Source organism: Trematomus bernacchii, unplaced genomic scaffold (genome assembly GCF_902827165.1).
Source record: "Trematomus bernacchii unplaced genomic scaffold, fTreBer1.1, whole genome shotgun sequence".
Taxonomy (NCBI): domain Eukaryota; kingdom Metazoa; phylum Chordata; class Actinopteri; order Perciformes; family Nototheniidae; genus Trematomus; species Trematomus bernacchii.
In genome coordinates, this window is record NW_022987973.1 from 6,649,978 (window position 1) to 6,668,394 (window position 18,417).

Sequence of the window (18,417 nt, forward strand, 5' to 3'; positions counted from 1 at the left end):
TGGTTTCGCATACAGCATCTCTGTCAAGCATGTGTATTCAGCAGTATTTACTTTCTCCACTAAACGACTCGTTGGAGCTCTTGCCCCCCCCTCCCTGTGAGCCTAGTGTGCTCCGATTGGTCAGCTCGGCCACTCTGTTCTGATTAGTCAACCACCAGAGAGGCTCCGCCCGCTTTTTTCGGGGAACATCAGTGTAATGGTACAGCTGATATTTTATACTAACTAACCGAACTGAACCTACAACTGTTGTTATAGAAGAGTGTGACGGCCCCAGGGCCTTTGTGCAGGTGTGTTGCAGGGCTTACGGTGGGGTGGAGCTGAAGAGGGTAATCAGCGCGATCACGGACACCTCCGTAGCCGGTGCTATTAATCCCAGCGGCCCGGAGTCTCTCTCCAAAGCGGCTGCAGAAGGACGAACTGAGCGACCCTCTCCCCTCGACCACCTATCTCTGCATTTACCACAATAAATATGCCGTGGTTTTGTAAACTCGTGTATGTCTCCTTGCCTTTCCGTTGTGGCCTACGAGCCGACATAACAAAGAGTAAGTTATTTTTACCTGTAATAAACTACTACTGTTTGATGAGAAATCAAATCATGGTTTGCTAATATATGAATTCAGGGAAGAAAGGATAGGCCTACTAAGTATTTCCATTAAACTTTATTTTTAGAAATGTACAAAATGAACATAAATATACATATATACACGGTATATCATCCATTCCTCCTCCTCTTGCCTGCGCACAGCCGGTGCGGTGCGGTGCCTTTTAGCACGACGCCTCAGTAGTAGTAGAAGTCCCGTCCCCGTCATGGATTGTCCGCCAGGATCTGGCTGGACGAAATCAAATGCAAATCACAAAATATTAGAGAAACTTAGTTGTTTTAGATTCGTTAGTAGTAGTTGTGTAATGAACAGCTTGCCTGCTAATATGCTAACCTAGCTTTGTTTACCTTGGTAGCTAACACGATATGAACGTTAGCTTGGAGGAAAGGCAACTATAATGCAGTGTAATAAAACTACTATGAACAAAAGCTAGTGGTTCATATTAGGCTAGCAATAACGTGTTTATAATTGCAATCGTATACGGGTATTCTGCTACCATACAATGTAACTTGCATGAATACATTGTTTTGCGCTAGCATACAGCTAGCCTCGTTAGCTACATGCAGTATATGTACTGTCACAATGTACGGTAAATCACCCGGACTATACTGTATGAGTATTCCGTGTGTGTGACTGCAGACATTCTCCTGCCATGACAAACATGTAAGGCCATCTGCTGACATTGTAGTTGATATATTTAAACGCTAGCAACGTAGCATCACAAAAATGTTTTTCCGACCAAATCTAGCTCTAGCTCCGTGTGTTAGATCGGTTGCATACACGCTACGCCAGCTATAATGTAATTACGTTTCGCGACTGACCGCACGGCAAATCACCCGGAGTATACTGTCAATAGGTATTTTGTGTGTGAATGCAGACATTCTCCTGCTATGAGATACATGTATGCAAGGCCATCTGCTGATATTAGAGTTGATATATGGAAACTCTAGCAACTTAGTTAGCACAGTTAGCACTGTGTCAATGGCTTAGCAGTCCAACACAGTTTACACATTTAAACAGTCTTGTTTGATAAATACACAAATAACAATGCAAACTTACAGGTTGTATACCCGGATCTTCCCCTGCTCCAAACGGTCCAAACAAGCTGTGCATATCCGGCCTCAAACTGGGCAATGTTTTGGAAGCTTTCGTCTGTGAAATGCCGGTTCTTCGAACCTCTGGAGGAGGAACACGCCGCTGCTGGTGTGGCCATAGCTCTTCGGGATTGGTCCATTTCGTTCCGGGTACCGCATGACATCAGGCGGTACCCGGAAGAATCAAATGGGCAGTGACGTATCTCCAACGAGGCGTTTTGGGGAGGTATTTTCTGTGTTAGACTTTTACTCGCTACAGGGTGTACTTTGAGGGTTTTGACTCTGCACACCGTTTACATGCATAAAAACCTTCATAACACACAAGGGGACGGGTAATAACCGGAAAAGCATGACATGGGAGCTTTAAAGTTATCTTATTTTAGCCCAGGGTTGCCAACTCTCACGCATCTGGCGTGTGACACACGCTTTCACTCTCAATCTCACGCTCTCACGCTGCCCAAACTATTCTCACACCAAAAACAAGAATACGAAGACTAGAAACGGTTTTGAAAACTTTTGTCACGTAGTGATCGTCTTCTCAATAGAACATCTTTGATAATGTCTTCTGGCCAATCAGAATCACGATAACGGCGTGGTGTTGTTGCAGGAAGTCCCGACGGAGAATACTTTTGCGGTAGTACATCTCTATACATCGATACAACATTACGTGTTGATAGAAATCAACACGTAATGAAATAAGACCCCACGGTTTGATGATTGATAGGTGTGTGGGCTGTCTTTCATTTTGACACACAGAACAATGGGGGCTATCCACCCTTATCCACAATGTAAAGTAATTCACACAGCCTCTTCCCTCTTCTCTCTGTGAGGAGCAGCAGGTTCAGCTTTCAGAACAAAGTAACAAAAAACTAATATGGCATTCATTTTTTTAAATGTGTAGTAATAGATTTATTTATTTTTCTTCTCAAGAGAGTACCAGAATGTGTATTTTATGTTAGTATTTAAAAAAATCTCCTGGGGGAGAATCCCCCCAGACCCCCCTGCAGGGGTTGGGTTTTCAGCATGTCAACTCTTTCACCTGTGGGCAAATTGCAGGATTGGCTCCAGGTCGCCCTTTTTATTTACTACAACACAAATGTGCCTTTTTATTTCATACAGTTCAATTTGGATTGAGACAGGGAAATAATCTAAACCTCACGCGTGGCGTTTCACTGTCGGGGGGAGCGTGTATGTCAGTGGTCCCCAAACTAAGGCCCGCGGGCCGGATACGGCCCGCCTCCACATTTGGCCCGGCCCCCTGAACAATACCAGAGACGCATTATGATTTTTTTTTCAGTCTGGCCACGCGAATCCTAGACTAGCCCCTGTCAAATAGAACGGAATAATGGCGAAAAGGTTAGGTAAGAGAAAAATTGATTCAGAATGCAGGGTATTTAACCTGCAGTGGTCAAACGATTATTTTTTTGTTCAATGGAAAGAAAAGGCTGTTTGTCTCATCTGTCAAGAGGCGGTGGCGGTATTCAAAGAATACAATCTGCGCCGACACTATGAATCCCGTCACAAAGACAAGTATGATAACTTGCAAGGCCAAATGCGAGCAGACAAACTCTCAAAGCTAAAAAGTGGACTGTTAGCTCAGCAGAATACATTTGTACGCCAAGCTCAGCTGAACCAGTCATCCGTTCGGGCCAGCTTTCGGGTTGCTCAACTGATAGCAAGCAGCGGTAAACCTTTCACTGATGGAGAGTTTGTCAAGAAATGTTTGAATGCTGTCGCGGAAGAGGTGTGTCCCGAGAAGAAAGATGTCTTTAATGCCGTGAGTCTGTCGGCGAGTACAATCACCAGACGCATTGAAGAAATCGGGGGTAATGTATATGCCCAGCTGCAGCAGAAGACGAAAGAATTTGACTTTTTTTCATTAGCACTGGATGAGAGCACGGACGTGCAAGACACAGCGCAGCTGCTCATTTTTATTCGCGGAGTTAGCGCAAACTTTGAGATGTGCGAGGAGCTGGCAGCCCTCCAAAGTCTCAAAGGGACTACAACGGGGGAGGATATTTTCGGCAAAGTATGCCAAACCATGGAAGAGTTGGACCTAGACTGGTCAAAGCTTGCCAGCATCACGACTGACGGGGCTCCTAGTATGGTGGGCGCGTCTCGGGGTCTAATAGGACGCATGAACCGGGAGATGGAAGAACGGGGTCTCACCGCCCCGCTACAAATCCACTGCCTAATTCACCAGCAAGCACTGTGCTGCAAAGTGTTGAAGTGGGATTCTGTCATGAAGGTTGTGGTGTCATGCATAAACTTCATCAGAGCAAAGGGACTTAAACACAGGCAGTTCCAACAATTCCTGTCTGAACTGGAGTCTGCGCACGGCGATGTGCTGTACTACACAGAGGTCCGATGGTTGAGCCGGGGCAGAGTTTTGAGGCGTTTTTACGAGCTGCTACCCCGAAATTAACGCATTTCTTCATTCAAAAGACAAAATGGTCCCAGAGCTGATCGACCCAGAATGGAAATGGCACCTCGCATTTTTAACAGACGTGACAGAAATGCTGAACAGCCTTAACTTGCAGCTACAAGGCCAGGGGAAACTCATTTGCGACATGTATTCTCACATAAAAGCATTTGAGGTGAAACTTGCGCTGCTTTTGGAACAAGTGAAAAAGCACAACTTCATCCATCTCCCTGCTACCCAAAACCTCTCTGCAGAGAACCCAGCGGTCCCGTTCCCAGCTGAAAAGTGTGTGGAAGCACTGGAAATGCTGAAGGCGGAGTTCGGTGTGCGATTCCGGCAACTACGTGTTAATGCAAAAGAAATCCGTCTTTTTCAGAACCCCTTTCTTGCCGACATCGATGAAGCCCAGCCTTCTTATCAGTTTGAGTTGGCCGAGTTACAGAACTGTGATGTTCTGAAAGACACATTCAAGCCCAACAGTCTCATTGACTTCTATGCCGCCCTCCCAAACGACACGTACCCTAACATAAAAAAACACGCAATGAAGATGTTTACACTTTTTGGCAGCACGTATATCTGCGAGCAAACCTTTTCACACATGAAACACCTGAAAACTCAGATGAGATCAAGATTGACAGATGAACATCTGCATCAGTGTTTGAGACTGGCTGTGACTAGAATGGAACCTGACATTCAACTTCTCACCAGCCAGATGCAGGCCCACAGTTCACACTGATGAACATACATAGGTAAGATCACTTTTCTGACTTTTCTGAGTATAAACAAATGTAATCATAATAAAATCTACTGGGATAAAATCCATCTCCACAACCATACTGGTAGTGAAATGTATTGTGCTGTGCTGTGCTGTGCTGTGCTGTGCTGTGCTGTGCTGTGCTGTGCTGTGCTGTGCTGTGCTGTGCTGTGCTGTGCTGTGCTGTGCTGTGCTGTGCTGTGCTGTGCTGTGCTGTGCTGTGCTGTGCTGTGCTGTGCTGTGCTGTGCAAGGCAAGGCAAGGCAAGGCAAGGCAAGGCAAGGCAAGGCAAGGCAAGGCAAGGCAAGGCAAGGCAAGGCAAGGCAAGGCAAGGCAAGGCAAGGCAAGGCAAGGCAAGGCAAGGCAAGGCAAGGCAAGGCAAGGCAAGGCAAGGCAAGTTTATTTATATAGCACCTTTCAACACAAGGCAATTCAAAGTGCTTTACAAAAATGGAAGACATTATGAAAATGGCATTTAAAATCAGTCATTAAAAAGAAAAGATAATAAAATAAACATTAAAAGAAAAAATACATGGATAAAAGTTAAAAGTTACAGTGCAGTTTAAGATGTGAATAGTTCAATTAAAAGCAGCGGCAAAAAGAAAAGTCTTCAGCCTGGATTTAAAAGTAGTAAGAGTTGCAGCGGACCTGCAGGTTTCTGGGAGTTGTTCCAGATATTTGGAGCATAATAACTGAACGCTGCTTCTCCATGTTTAGTTCTGACTCTGGGGACAGAAAGCTGACCAGTCCCTGAAGACCTGAGAGTTCTGGATGGTTCATAATTTAGCAGTAGGTCCGACATGTATTTTGGGCCTAAACCATTCAAAGCTTTATAAACCAGCAGCAGTATTTTGAAATATATTCTTTGACACACAGGAAGCCAGTGTAAGGACTTCAGAACAGGAGTGATGTGATCCACTTTCTTAGTGTTAGTGAGGACTCGAGCAGCGGCGTTCTGAATTAGCTGCAGCTTTCTAATAGATTTTTTAGTGAGACCTGTAAAGACACCATTACAGTAGTCGAGTCTACTGAAGATAAAAGCATGGACAAGTTTTTCCAAATCCTGCTGTGACATTAGTCTTTTAATCCTAGATATGTTCTTTAGGTGATAGTAGGCTGATTTAGTAACTGTTTTAATGTGACTGTTGAAACTCAGGTCAGAGTCCATGACTACACCTAGATTTCTGGCTTTATCTGTTGTTTTGAACATTGCAGACTGAAGCTCAGCGCTAACTTTTATACGTTCTGCCTTGGCTCCAAAAACCATTACCTCAGTGTAGGTGCTGTATCACTTAGTTCGGTTTCTCAGCCTGCTTGCTTTGTGGTTTTCACAGGGAAGTTGATGAGAGAGAGCTGCAAACAGCGGTGTCTACAAGCCTACTGGAACCTACAAAAGGATTATAAGGAAGGAACACAAGAACTTTGAGAGACTGCTCATATGAGTCATTTGAGTAAGAGATTCTGCTCTGACAACTAAGCTAAACTTTTACCTGTTAAGATTGTGCACGGCACAACAGAAAGTTAATGTTCAGTGGACTTTTTTTCTGTGAAGAACCCAGAGAGGGTTATTTGGTTATTATTTATTTCATTAATAGTGTTATTATTTATTTCCTGACTTTTTTTCTGTGAAGATCCCGGAAAAGGTTATTAATATTTGGTTATGTGTGGCTTTCTGGAAAACAATAAATGTTTACGTTTAGGCACCCCTGCGATCGTCACACTTTTCTGTTACAAACTGACCCCGGCCCCCATCAGAGAAGGGAAAAGTTATGTGGCCCTCACAGGAAAAAGTTTGGGGACCCCTGGTGTATGTAATTACATTGCAAATACTGACTTGAGCCCCACCACTGTATCGGTTAACACTACCATAGATTACCCAACAAAAATACTCTGGAGCGCATGCGCAGGTCTAAGATCCAGTAGAAATGATAAAAAAGTAAAAGTCTGCTGCTTATTGTTCTACTAGGCCAAAATAGAGTCAAAGAGTATATGAGAGTGAGAGTGTGTTAATTAATATATTTGGCAGTTTGGAGTAAGTCTGTAGATTTGTTTGTGTGTGTGTGTTTCATGTATAGGCCTCTCACGATAATTAATTTTGTTGGATACATTTTCCCGGAAATTATTGCGATAAACGATAATATTGTCGGCACCGTTGTATGACCATTTTAGACCACTGACATAATGATAATATATAATAATAATTCAAGTACATCCTTTCAAACTGCTAGTCACATCCTCATGTAAATGGCAATTTATCAAGGTCAGAAAAGTTATCGAGTTCATTTTGATTTATCGTACGATAAGTCAATTAATTGCTTATCGCGACAGGCACACAATAAAACAGTGGAAACAACATGTTTGACTTTCATTAGTGAATTGAAACTGTGTGCCCTTTATAGTCTGTGTCCATTATTGTGTATTTGTATATATTGTATATATATCCTATATATATGCTAAGGTCCCGCTGCTGACACGATAGCAGTCATTTCGTGCGCATATGTGTAATTAAACCGAATTAAACCCATGATATCAAAATCTCACTCCAGCCAGGTACCCAAAGTTGGCAACCCTGTCTTAGCCAGTGCCATATAGATAGATTCTATCTATATGGCGCTGATCGTAGCTATCTCTTAGTGTCTCAATTGTGACATCACTTACGCGACTCTGGGATTTGTAGTCTTTCTAGTTGCGTATTTTTCAGTCTTATATTTCAACAGTTTTACGACAAACTGTGACTTTTTTGACATGGAAATTATTTTTTAAGATTGACAAACATCATATGTGTAATTCATGGCACAATTCAAACGGGATCGAAAGATAAGTTTTCTCTCTCCATTGACTTCAATACACTGGGTGTTTCTCAATCGCGAGTAAAGCTGCTTCAGAGCCACTATTTCAAGCATACTACGTCATCGAGTGCCGCCGAAGTACTGTTCCAATCTCCAGCATACTTGGAAATCTACCGAGCCCGGCGTACTCAGTTTGGAGAAATATCGAGGCTGCACATGAGTAGACTCCGCGGTCTTAAAATCCCCACAATGCTTTGCGCACGGACCAATTTCCCCAAATCTGTGGCGGAAGATGTAAGGCGGGGCCTCTCATATGACGCACACCTGCACACTTGCTAGCGTGTTCCACACTTCGTTTTCCGAATGCCAGGAAGTATTCTTGACTCACTTCTGAAGCAAGATGCTCGGCAGACATGTGCTACCAAGCAAGCATACTCGCGATTGAGAAACACCCACTATTTTTCCGAAATAAGGTCCCATGGACCGGAAGTAGATGGGCGTGACTTCGCCACTGGCCGGTGATTTTATTTTGAAAGAGTAACACCGGAAGAAGAAGTGGCAGGTGTGTTTTTCCAGAGGAAAGAGCGTGTTGCGTGTCTTGTTTGTTTTGCACCTGGCAGGCTGATAAGGGTTTGTCAATATTTCATTTAATATTGTGATTAATATTAGCTGGCATCATCTTTGTGTAAACTAGCAAGGATGCTAGTATATTGAGCTAGGATTGCTCAATATGCCAACTAGGATATACATTAACATGCTAACAAAAAATGAGCACTCATGACTTTGCTACATGTGTAAACAAATGCTGTACGCCTTCAATGGATGTGTGTATTGCAGATACAGTTGCCTCTATGGGGTTGACTGAGATGGTGGGAGCTGTTTGTTTATTTGCGAACAACATTCACTTTTTAAATTATTGATTTTAATTTTTGTGAAATAAATGGTCTTATTTTCTTTTCTCTTTTTCTTACCCCTATTATTACGCCATGTTTCCAGCTGGAGAAAAATACCATCATTTCTTGGGAACACTACATCAGGTACATTGAATGCATCTTATACTGCTAAACATGTTTTATACTGTACTACATTTATTTGAAAGCTTTAGTTACAAGTAACTTTGCACAATCAAATTATTAATACCAAATGTAAATCATCTTGTACATGTTGATATATTTTGTATCAATTTGTCTCAGGGGACTTTACAATCTGTACAGAATACAACACCCTCTGTCCTTAGAACCAGAACAACTCCCAAAGAAACCCCACAGGTACTGGGGAAACATCTGGGGAAGTTTTTTTGTAACAAACATATTGAGGACATGAGAGTATACAGGTACAGAGCCTCAAGTGGCTAACTGCAACATTAGTGATGCTTACACATTATTGCGTTGCCTATTGAATATATTATTCAGAAATTGGTCAATCTTCCTACATTTGGTAGATTAAATATTTGTTTTGCTAACCACTATTTCTGGACTGTTTTATTCCGTATACAGTTGTTAAAGATCTTAGTAGTTCAGATGGAAATCATTCTCAATAAGATTATCTATGTATTCATGTACTGTATGTGACAGTTTGAGTCATAGTTTTAAGATAAAATGTTTTTGGCCACACTGCAACACATGTACTACAGTTATGTGAGCATATTGCTGAAATTACAGCACAGCCCAGCACTGCTCTTGGCAGCTTGTTAAGCACACAGGAAATCGGGAACATGTACAGACAGTTCTCTATATATATATACAGGAACACACCACAAACATAAATAAACATACTATGTGTACGATTCCAGACAGTGCAAGCATGGTTTCTACTCTTACTTTATTTCTTTATGGCTTTGACTTTATACCGTCTTTCCAGATAGGTGCATTTGGGTTCACTGTGAGCTATTAAAGGAATTAAAAAGAGAAACAGCAGAGAGGTGAGGGGGGAGAAAGGGTGAGTCGGGAGGGGACAGGTTAGTGGAGCAGAACTCGGCTTGATGCAGCCCAGCTGACTGACTCACCTAGAAATAAAATAGGGCTGGGGGTGGATAGCTGATGAGAAGAGAGAGAAAGTTATCCTGCAGGCTGAGGAAATGGTTAAAACAAGTTTGAAATGGAAAATACAAACATGGAAACAATGTCACATGCTTAGATATGAATGGAAAATAAAATAAGATTTCTTCTAGCAGAAAAAGTGAAGAACAGATAGCCTACATTGATTTAAAAAACATTAAAGTTGAAGCTTGCTTCTTAGAAAGTCCTCGTTCTAATAGCTTATCCTTAAGAAGTGTATTGAACTACACCTATGCTTTTATGTTTAACCTATAGGTTATTAGCCTGCAGAAAGAGGTTTGTTTTAGCTTACGTATTCAAGCTGTGCTTAGCCAACCGACAAATTGACAACATCGCAAAAAATAAAGGCTCTGGGCAATGTAGTGTTGATGAACTTTCATGAGGAGGCACACAGCCATGGTGAGGTTCAGCAGTGAGCTTCTAATCACAAAAAACAATTGGGATACAAGCCCTACCAAACATGTGATTTGTTTTTCTATTGTACAAGTGTAAAGAATACAGGTGCACTTTTACTTGAATCTGGAGTCAGATGAATAACTGAGATCCTTACACCGTTTTTCTCTTGCACTGAAACCATTAACTGCTGCAGCATCTAGGAGCAGAGTCATTTAAAACCAAAGTCACAGTTTGATTCTCATAAATATTGAAATGCATCTCGGTTGAAAAAAGAAGAAAATATAAAAACTTTAGAGCTTAGTATGAGCATCTCACACGTGTTTTATTATTACATGCGTGCAACAGCCAAGGACGAAGCATTGTGTTTTCAGGTTGTCGGTCTCATTCTCAGGAACGCAATTTCTCTGGAAGACCTTGAGGGAATTTCTTCACATTTGGCACAAACTTCCTCTTGGACTCAAGGATGAACTAATTTGAATTTGGTGTTAGGATTACAGCAGAATATAAATGGTGCTCACTGTGGCATTCAGAACCACACTGAATTGTAAATGAAGACTAAGGAATACTGTCTTCTTGCTTCTCGACGTGCTTTATTAACCATTAACATGCTTGCTATTTTATGCTAGTGTATTTATTCATATTTCTATATTAATTGTATTTATTTTTTAACCTTTGGTGTCAGCTGTAGCAGCTCCAGGCTCCGTCTGCAGTATGTTCAGATACAGCGTCTGCAAATTCAGGGTGTGAAAAAAGCATGTCTAAAGGTGTTGCGTTAGGGACTAGAAAGAGAGTATTCATCAGGATCACGGCATTTTTTTCTAAAGGACACGCCTAACACTAATCTAAGACTATTTCTTGTGTTGTGTTCAAAAACAGTAGACATGGCCTATGAATTAGCCTTAACATGATGTTAGCTGTCGTCTAATGGTGATAGACGTGTAGGCCTATGCTTTGTTGATAGAAGATGAGGACTGTTTGATGTGTTTGGTGGCTCAGGTGGCATGCTAGTTAGCTTAACATGGTGTTTGATTAATTGCCACCTATCAGATCGCAGAGTAGATTTAAGATGGTACAGCCTGATACACACCAGGGCTGTTAGGGGCCAAAGGAATGGTCACCGTAGTCTTGACATATTTTACTGTGTATTAAAAAACATTGTATACGCAAATCCGGGGAAGTATCTGGGAGTAAACAAGTAGCCATTACAAGGGTTGGTGTTTCGCTACAAAACCTAGTGTTTGAATGACAAAACGCACATCTGATCATCTGATTAGTCTATATATAACCTTAAATGCTAAGTGACAGTAAAGCTATATGAATCACAAAAAAACCCATCAATGATTGGTCCTTGTTCAAACTCAACGTGGTCAGTTTATGAGACGACTTGGAGCCAACACACCCTCTCCTCCTGATTAGCAACTCTGATTATTCACACCCAGACAGACGGAGCAGAGCAGCGTCACCCAATGAGAATCTGTGTTCATCGAGGTATTGCTGTATCTTGACATGATAATCTTCTTTTTAAATGCACCACTGCGCTCTTTCCCCCCACCATAGAGCACTGCCGACAGCTCATACATTATCATCGAGTGCCTTTTCTCTTTCCTTCCCCTTCTCTCTCCGTGTCACACCCACTGACTCCCCCTCACACCGTCCTCCCGCGTCGCTCTCTCTTGCTGGAGTGTCGCGGTGTGAAAACCTCATTATGTTCTGCTACTGGACCTGCAAACTAAATTGGACAGAGAGCTATAGTGCGGGTCTGAGCCAGTGTGTTTTGGTGTGAGTGTGGATGCAAACGCATGCATGCCTGTTTGTTTGTGTGTGTGCAGGCACCTGTATGTGTGATCAGTGGTGAATAAATCAGGAAGGGCTCCATCAGTGTAACAGTGTCCATGTGGTGAGAATTTCCCCTTTTCCGAACACTGGGTAACTGTGATGGCAGCATGATTTGACCCGTTTGATGATAATAGGCCTGTGGCCAGCTACACATTTCACAAGCCTCAATCACTCTCCTTTGCTGCTGGCCCTCAGCTATTACACTTAACATACTCTCTTGTTCAATATAAAATATTCCCTAGCACCAATGTGTCCTTTTATAGGCGTAGATATACATTAGGGAACATATGGTTCATTATTTTGTAGATTTCAAAATCCGGAGATCATAAAAGAAGGATCACTAACCTTGGAGTCAAATATGTTTTCTTCTTTGATGGAAAATTATGGTCCAATGCAGAGTGTTGTACACATCAGACAGTGTCTTGTGTTGTGAGGATCTGGTTTTAATGCTGGTTACTTGAATGTGAGATAACAGTGTCTGCTTTGCCCAGTCTGATCTCAGTTTTGGATGAAGCTGTCTCTCCCTGGAGCATCTCTGGGATACAGAACACACACACTGATTGTAAGCCATTTCCAAACTTGTGATGTATTGAACAAAGAAAGATGGCTCGATGAGGAACAGAGCATATTTCTCAGAGGACAATCCAACTCATATTGGCCAGTCTAACAGCTAGAAGGACCAATTAGAAAGAGGATTCAATTATGCTCAGGGATAGAGAGAATGTAAAACGTGGTTAACTTTGCATTAGAGCCGTTTCCTTGCCTCTTGCAGTGAGTCAGAAGTGGATGAAGAGTAGCTTTCCAAAACAGCCTCATTCATCATCCTCCGCAGCCCTATCTTTCTATGTCAGGGATAGTTCACTTGGACTGCCCAGGTGTGACGAAAAAGGAAAAAAAAAAACCCTCTTAACTAACCAGACGTTTCTGCATCAGCCAGAGAGCCTGACAGAAATCGGAAAGAAAACAGAAATCATACCCGAACAAAATACTACAGAGCGAACATTGGAAAAGTTAGGCTTTGAAAACAGTTACAGGAAAAGTTTGCGCTTATTTTTGTTGCATTTGCAGTCATTTTCACATTCTAATTGTCATATTTCTAAACACGAGAGATGCACTGACAGCAGACGTGTCAACTCTGTTAGAGAAGCTACATGTATTGAAAGCCGACTTAAATGTTAGAGAACATGTCACTGACGCAGACTAAGTCTGGTTTTTGATTTGGAGCAGGTATTGCACAGTTGCTTTTTAAAGCTTTTTTCTCTGGCCGATGCAGCATTGAATAGATTTTTAAAGAGTAAACCAAAACAGTATTGCATGTCAGAAAATCAAAACAATGGTATGAAACCCCATGGAGCTGAGGGGAACTGCAGATTGGGGTTAATCACTCCATTGACTCTCTTTGGACCAGATCAATTCTTGATTTAGAAATATTTTTTTATAGCAACTTAAATTAGTGCTCAAACAGACATTGTGAGGTAGAAGAATTTAATTGTGAAATCGCTAACACAACAACAACCGTGTCAGAAACACTTGGCCCCATCAGCTTTACGTTCATACCATAGACTGTTCATACACACTGCCCTATGCTCCATGTATGAAGAATAAAACGTAGAAATATACAACTTCTTAAAGGTGGGGTAGGTAATTTTGGAGAAACCAGCTCGAGTGTGCTAGAATTTGAAAATACACAGCCGGAAAAAATCTGCCACTTCCTTACAGAGCCCCTCCTCCAACACACACGAACGCGCACATGACCAATGAGGGCACGAGATAAGTTTGTGCACAGATGGAAGGCTGACAGGCAGGTAGGCCATCCAGTTATTTTAGCCGGGCCGGCTCGTGCTTTTTACAGTACCACGGCTTTTACACATGACATTTTTTTATGGATTTTTTGTCAAAGCACTTAAGATATTCATTGCTATCGGGATGTTAAGAGCATTCCATGGAATATAACAAAAAGTGTATCTCGAGCCGGTTTCTCAAACTTACCTACCTTTAAAGTACTGCTGTTTGAAAATGCCCTGGGTTTAACCGTAATCCACATGTTAACTAATGACTTTGTTGTAAGGCTTCCTTCATGATCAGCAGTAAAACTGAGCTGTTGTTTTACTGTAGGGAGACACTGCTGGCTCACTATAGGGAATACTACCCTTTTGATGATGCAGGGCTGCACCCAAAGTTTCAATTATTATACCTCTACCTCGCTTGATTACATTATGCATTTAAGTTTCTTTTTTTTTACTGTAACTATATAGAGATCTGTAAGTATGATATTTATTTTTCATGTATTAATCTTCACACTAGACCTGAGCTCTGCAGTGCTCTATAGTAAGTCAGGATGATTTATTTAAGTTGTTATGATGTAATGTACAAACAATGAAGACTAGTCTATGGTTGCAGTCGAATAGTCCATTTAGCTTAGGAACCTTCCTAACGGAGTGAAATTACCCGGAAGTCCCTCAGTGGCAGCTATGATAAGAGCCGTTCAAATTCTCTAGATGATAGGAAAGGAGGTTTCAAACTTCCTTTATAACCTCCTTTAGCTTAGGAACCACTGGACCTCCCTTGACGAAAGGAGAGGAGAAAATGCTGCCCCACAATGCCTTGCAGCCGCAGCATTTGCCGTCACACAACATTCGGCCGTTCACGGAAACAACCGATTATGACCGAGAAATGATATCATGAAAGTTACGGTGCTTATTAAGCATTTTAAAACGTATATGGTAACTTACCAAAGTGCTTTGTTTTGAACGTTCATCAGTATTATAATCAAAAAGAGAAATATGAACGTTAGTTTTTACTGAAATGATCAAATAAAGTCAACATTTCAGTCTTTACTGAGCTGTGGGGTTTGTTCAACTTTTTAAAAGATGTTTGAATGGTGATATACACAGTGATAGATGTTAAGGACTAACGTTTATAATAAATACATTTGTATTGATTTTAAGATCTTTTCATAGTTCATACAATCATACGTATTGGGATCATTTGTATTAATGTAGACCGGAGGGAGAGGGTGACGAGCATAAGGTTCACTTTCCTTTTTTATTTCAATTCCAACTTTGGTCATGAATAATATGTTTCTCTGTTGTCCCCGTTCATAAAGCATAAAACAACAGCATCAGAGCACGGTGCAGAGTCTCTAGATGAGTTTACAGTAGTCCCTCGTTCTTATTAAACATCCATGTTGTAGTCCGCTGTATAGAAAACTGTAGTTTCCATAGTTTCCCCACAGCAGCAGGCGCACATTTATGACGTCCGCTGGCGCATCATAAACACGTCGGATAGTGAAAGTGCAGTCGGATTCTCAAAGCATCGCAGTCTCTTCTCCTTTTGAATTCTCCTATCCACTATCCCTTAACCCCGTGACGTTTCACTCAGAGGTCAAGGGATAGACGATAGGGTTAGACGTTAGGAGCTGATTTTTGGACTATTCGACCGCAACCTATGTCTGTGACTTGTGCAGACCTTTCATTTCCTCCTTTGGGATACTCTGCTCTGAACTGTGTCTGACTCCACTTAACTTGTACTGTGTAGAGATTAACAAATGGATGACTTTATTTAGAATTCAGTTTCCAGTGATCTTCTCTGGACTGGAAGCTGACACTTAACTAGACAATTACTCTTTATTATAGTTATTTTGTTCTTTCTCCTTCTATCTTTAAAACTGTGTGTGTTTTGGGGCAGATAAAGGTCACTCAAGCCCTGTTTTCCCACTTACCTCATAGAGCAACATTATGCAAGCTAATGGTCTAATGATATGTTTCCTCTGCTTATTGTGAATGATTAGCCATCAGCTCCAATTTTAGGTCTGAGGGACAATGTTTTGTGATCATGGCTGGCTTTCTCTGCTTTAGTAAATGTATCTATTCATTTTCAGAAACGCTTATATGTTGGAGAAACAAGCTTGTGATGTTAGCACAGTGAAATCTGCATTGGTACATTTATGCAGCAAGTGAAGGCTAGACTCGCCCCTCCACTAACAGCTGAGGGTAAGTTGACCAGAGACTAACCGGATCAGTTGCTGTTTCAGAAAGCATTTTTTCTCCATTAGCTCCACCATTATTTTAGGGATATGCATTTGCATTTAAAATGTCTCGAAGATCTGCTCATATAATGCACTGTCGTTCAACTTAGCTTCCATCAGGCTGTCTGCTCAGAGACTGGTTGTAACGTTGGTTTATCCAGCATCCATTATGTAAATTAGTCATACTGAACCCTGCTGAAAAAAGCAAACTGCAGTCAGTGAGCAGCGGTCTACCTGCTGCAGTCGACATGCTAAACTCGGTTTTCAGAGTCCTGAAATCCCCGCCCTCCAGCCCTTCGCTTCTGCAAAGAGTGCTGTTTGCTTGTTTATTTAAGTTTATTAATATTGAATGTGTCACTCAAAATTGAACTAAATTTGATACTGCACGTCTTTCAGTATGTGACAATGCACCTGCTAAATGTGAGTTTAAATGTTGTTTATTAAATGAAAAACATACATACCCACAGACTGAGATGTCTTACTTTTGAGGAATTCAAAATGAGCTATAAATCAGCAAAATGCTTGACATAAAAGTGGAGACCACTGTTCACTTCTCTCCTCTGCTGCTCCAGTGGAGGTGCTTGGTTTGCATTACCATAGACTGTGTGTGAAGAAGAAATAATTAAGCTTTGTTGGGTTAATACAGTTTTAAGAAACTATAAATAATTACATTTATTTCAGAGTACTTAAATAACTCTCACTTGGCAATCATCTGAGACCTATAATCTAATTTACATCGAGTTAATATGTTTAAAAATATGAAATCATTCCATAAGAGTTCACATTGTAGTTGTCGTATTGTTTTCCATTCTGTTGCAAGTATCGATTTGACAGAGCAAAGTAAATATTAAGAATTTGCTTGTATATGATGTAAAGAGATGGCTGTTAAAGGTATTTGGGTGGACAAAATAAAAGGCGAGAGAGAGAGATGCAGCTTTGCTTTTTTTTCTGGAAAAACAAAAACATCATCTTTCATGACAATCAAAGGGTCTCGGCACATGTTGCTAGTTCCTGTTAGACTGTGTAAGACACACCAAGACGAATGCTGGTGACATGTTACTGGAAACAGACCAAATAAGTAATGATTTATTCAAATTCCTATTTTAAACAGACAACTATTGAATTGTGTAAGCTTGACTAACATGTACAATACTCCTTACAGAGGAGGCCGTGTGGACTGATTGCAGTGAAAGGCTGTTGGTTGTATTCTCAGCTCATCCTGAAGCGTCCATGAGCAAGGCATGTATCCCAAACTTGTACTGTATATGGGGAAATCATTTATGCATAGTGTTTCTTTGCGCTATTATAAACAAGACAAGATTGTGGGACAGTGCAGATAAAAGGCAAAAATAAAAAAGGGTAAAATATTAAGAGAGGCAAGCACACATGTAATACCACATGTTATTACCATGGTTAAAACAACTAGCAGCATTAAATAATGTGTACATCGATTATGTTTTGTTGCCTCAGGACACCAAAAAAAAGCCAGTAAATATTAGCTATTTGTTAAGGTGTAGCCAAATAGTTTTTACACACAGACTCAATTGCCTCACAATTCAGCCCTCCTCACACTCTCTACTCTCTCTCTGAAGGTGGGTCAGACCTTGAGTGGCCTCTTCCTGATGACAGAATCATATGTGTGTATCTTAGACTGTATATCGTGTGTATCAGGTAATGAGCGTGTGTGTGTGTGTGTGTGTGAAAGGTTTCGGTCAGTTTTAGTTAAACTCTTTCAAATCAATCATTCTCACTGCTGTGGGTGTACTGATTTTGTCAGGCCTAACAACCTTTGTGACTGTCTGCTGGTGATTATAATTTATAATTTAACCACTCGTCCCCTGTCCATAAGCTGTGTCTGTCTCTCAAACAGAGTAATTGTAACAGATTATCCTCACCCAACGCATCTGTCCTCTTCAGACTTTGCACCACTTTGCTCGCCTTCTCCTTTCAGCAAATGTCACACTTCCCCCCTCTCTGTCAAACTGCATCACTCTTTGAAGTTAATGAGTCAAAACTATCAGTGGTTTCGCTTTTAATTAGAAAACGGACAGAATGATTACATTTTTAATTGAAGCTGTCATTTTCAATTAAGATATGACATCCTTGAGAAGCCCTCTCCCCTCTCAACTCTGTATTTATTCATTTATCAGCAGCCTCCTCAAGATGCTCCACTCATTTGCCTCCTGATCTTTTTTTCTCTTCCTCTCCTCTCAATGTTTGGGACCCGTCTTTTTCGGTTGATAACGATGGAGGCCACTCTGATTTCAAGCACTTCCTCTGCTTTATTCCATGTAGTCTTTCATCCTTAATTAAGCCTTCATTTTTATCTTATAATCATCTATATGCCCCTTCAGAATCTATCATGAAACCCCCTTTACATATATTCAACATCTCATCTAATTTATCATTTATTATTCCAAACAACTCTCATGGCTTTATTA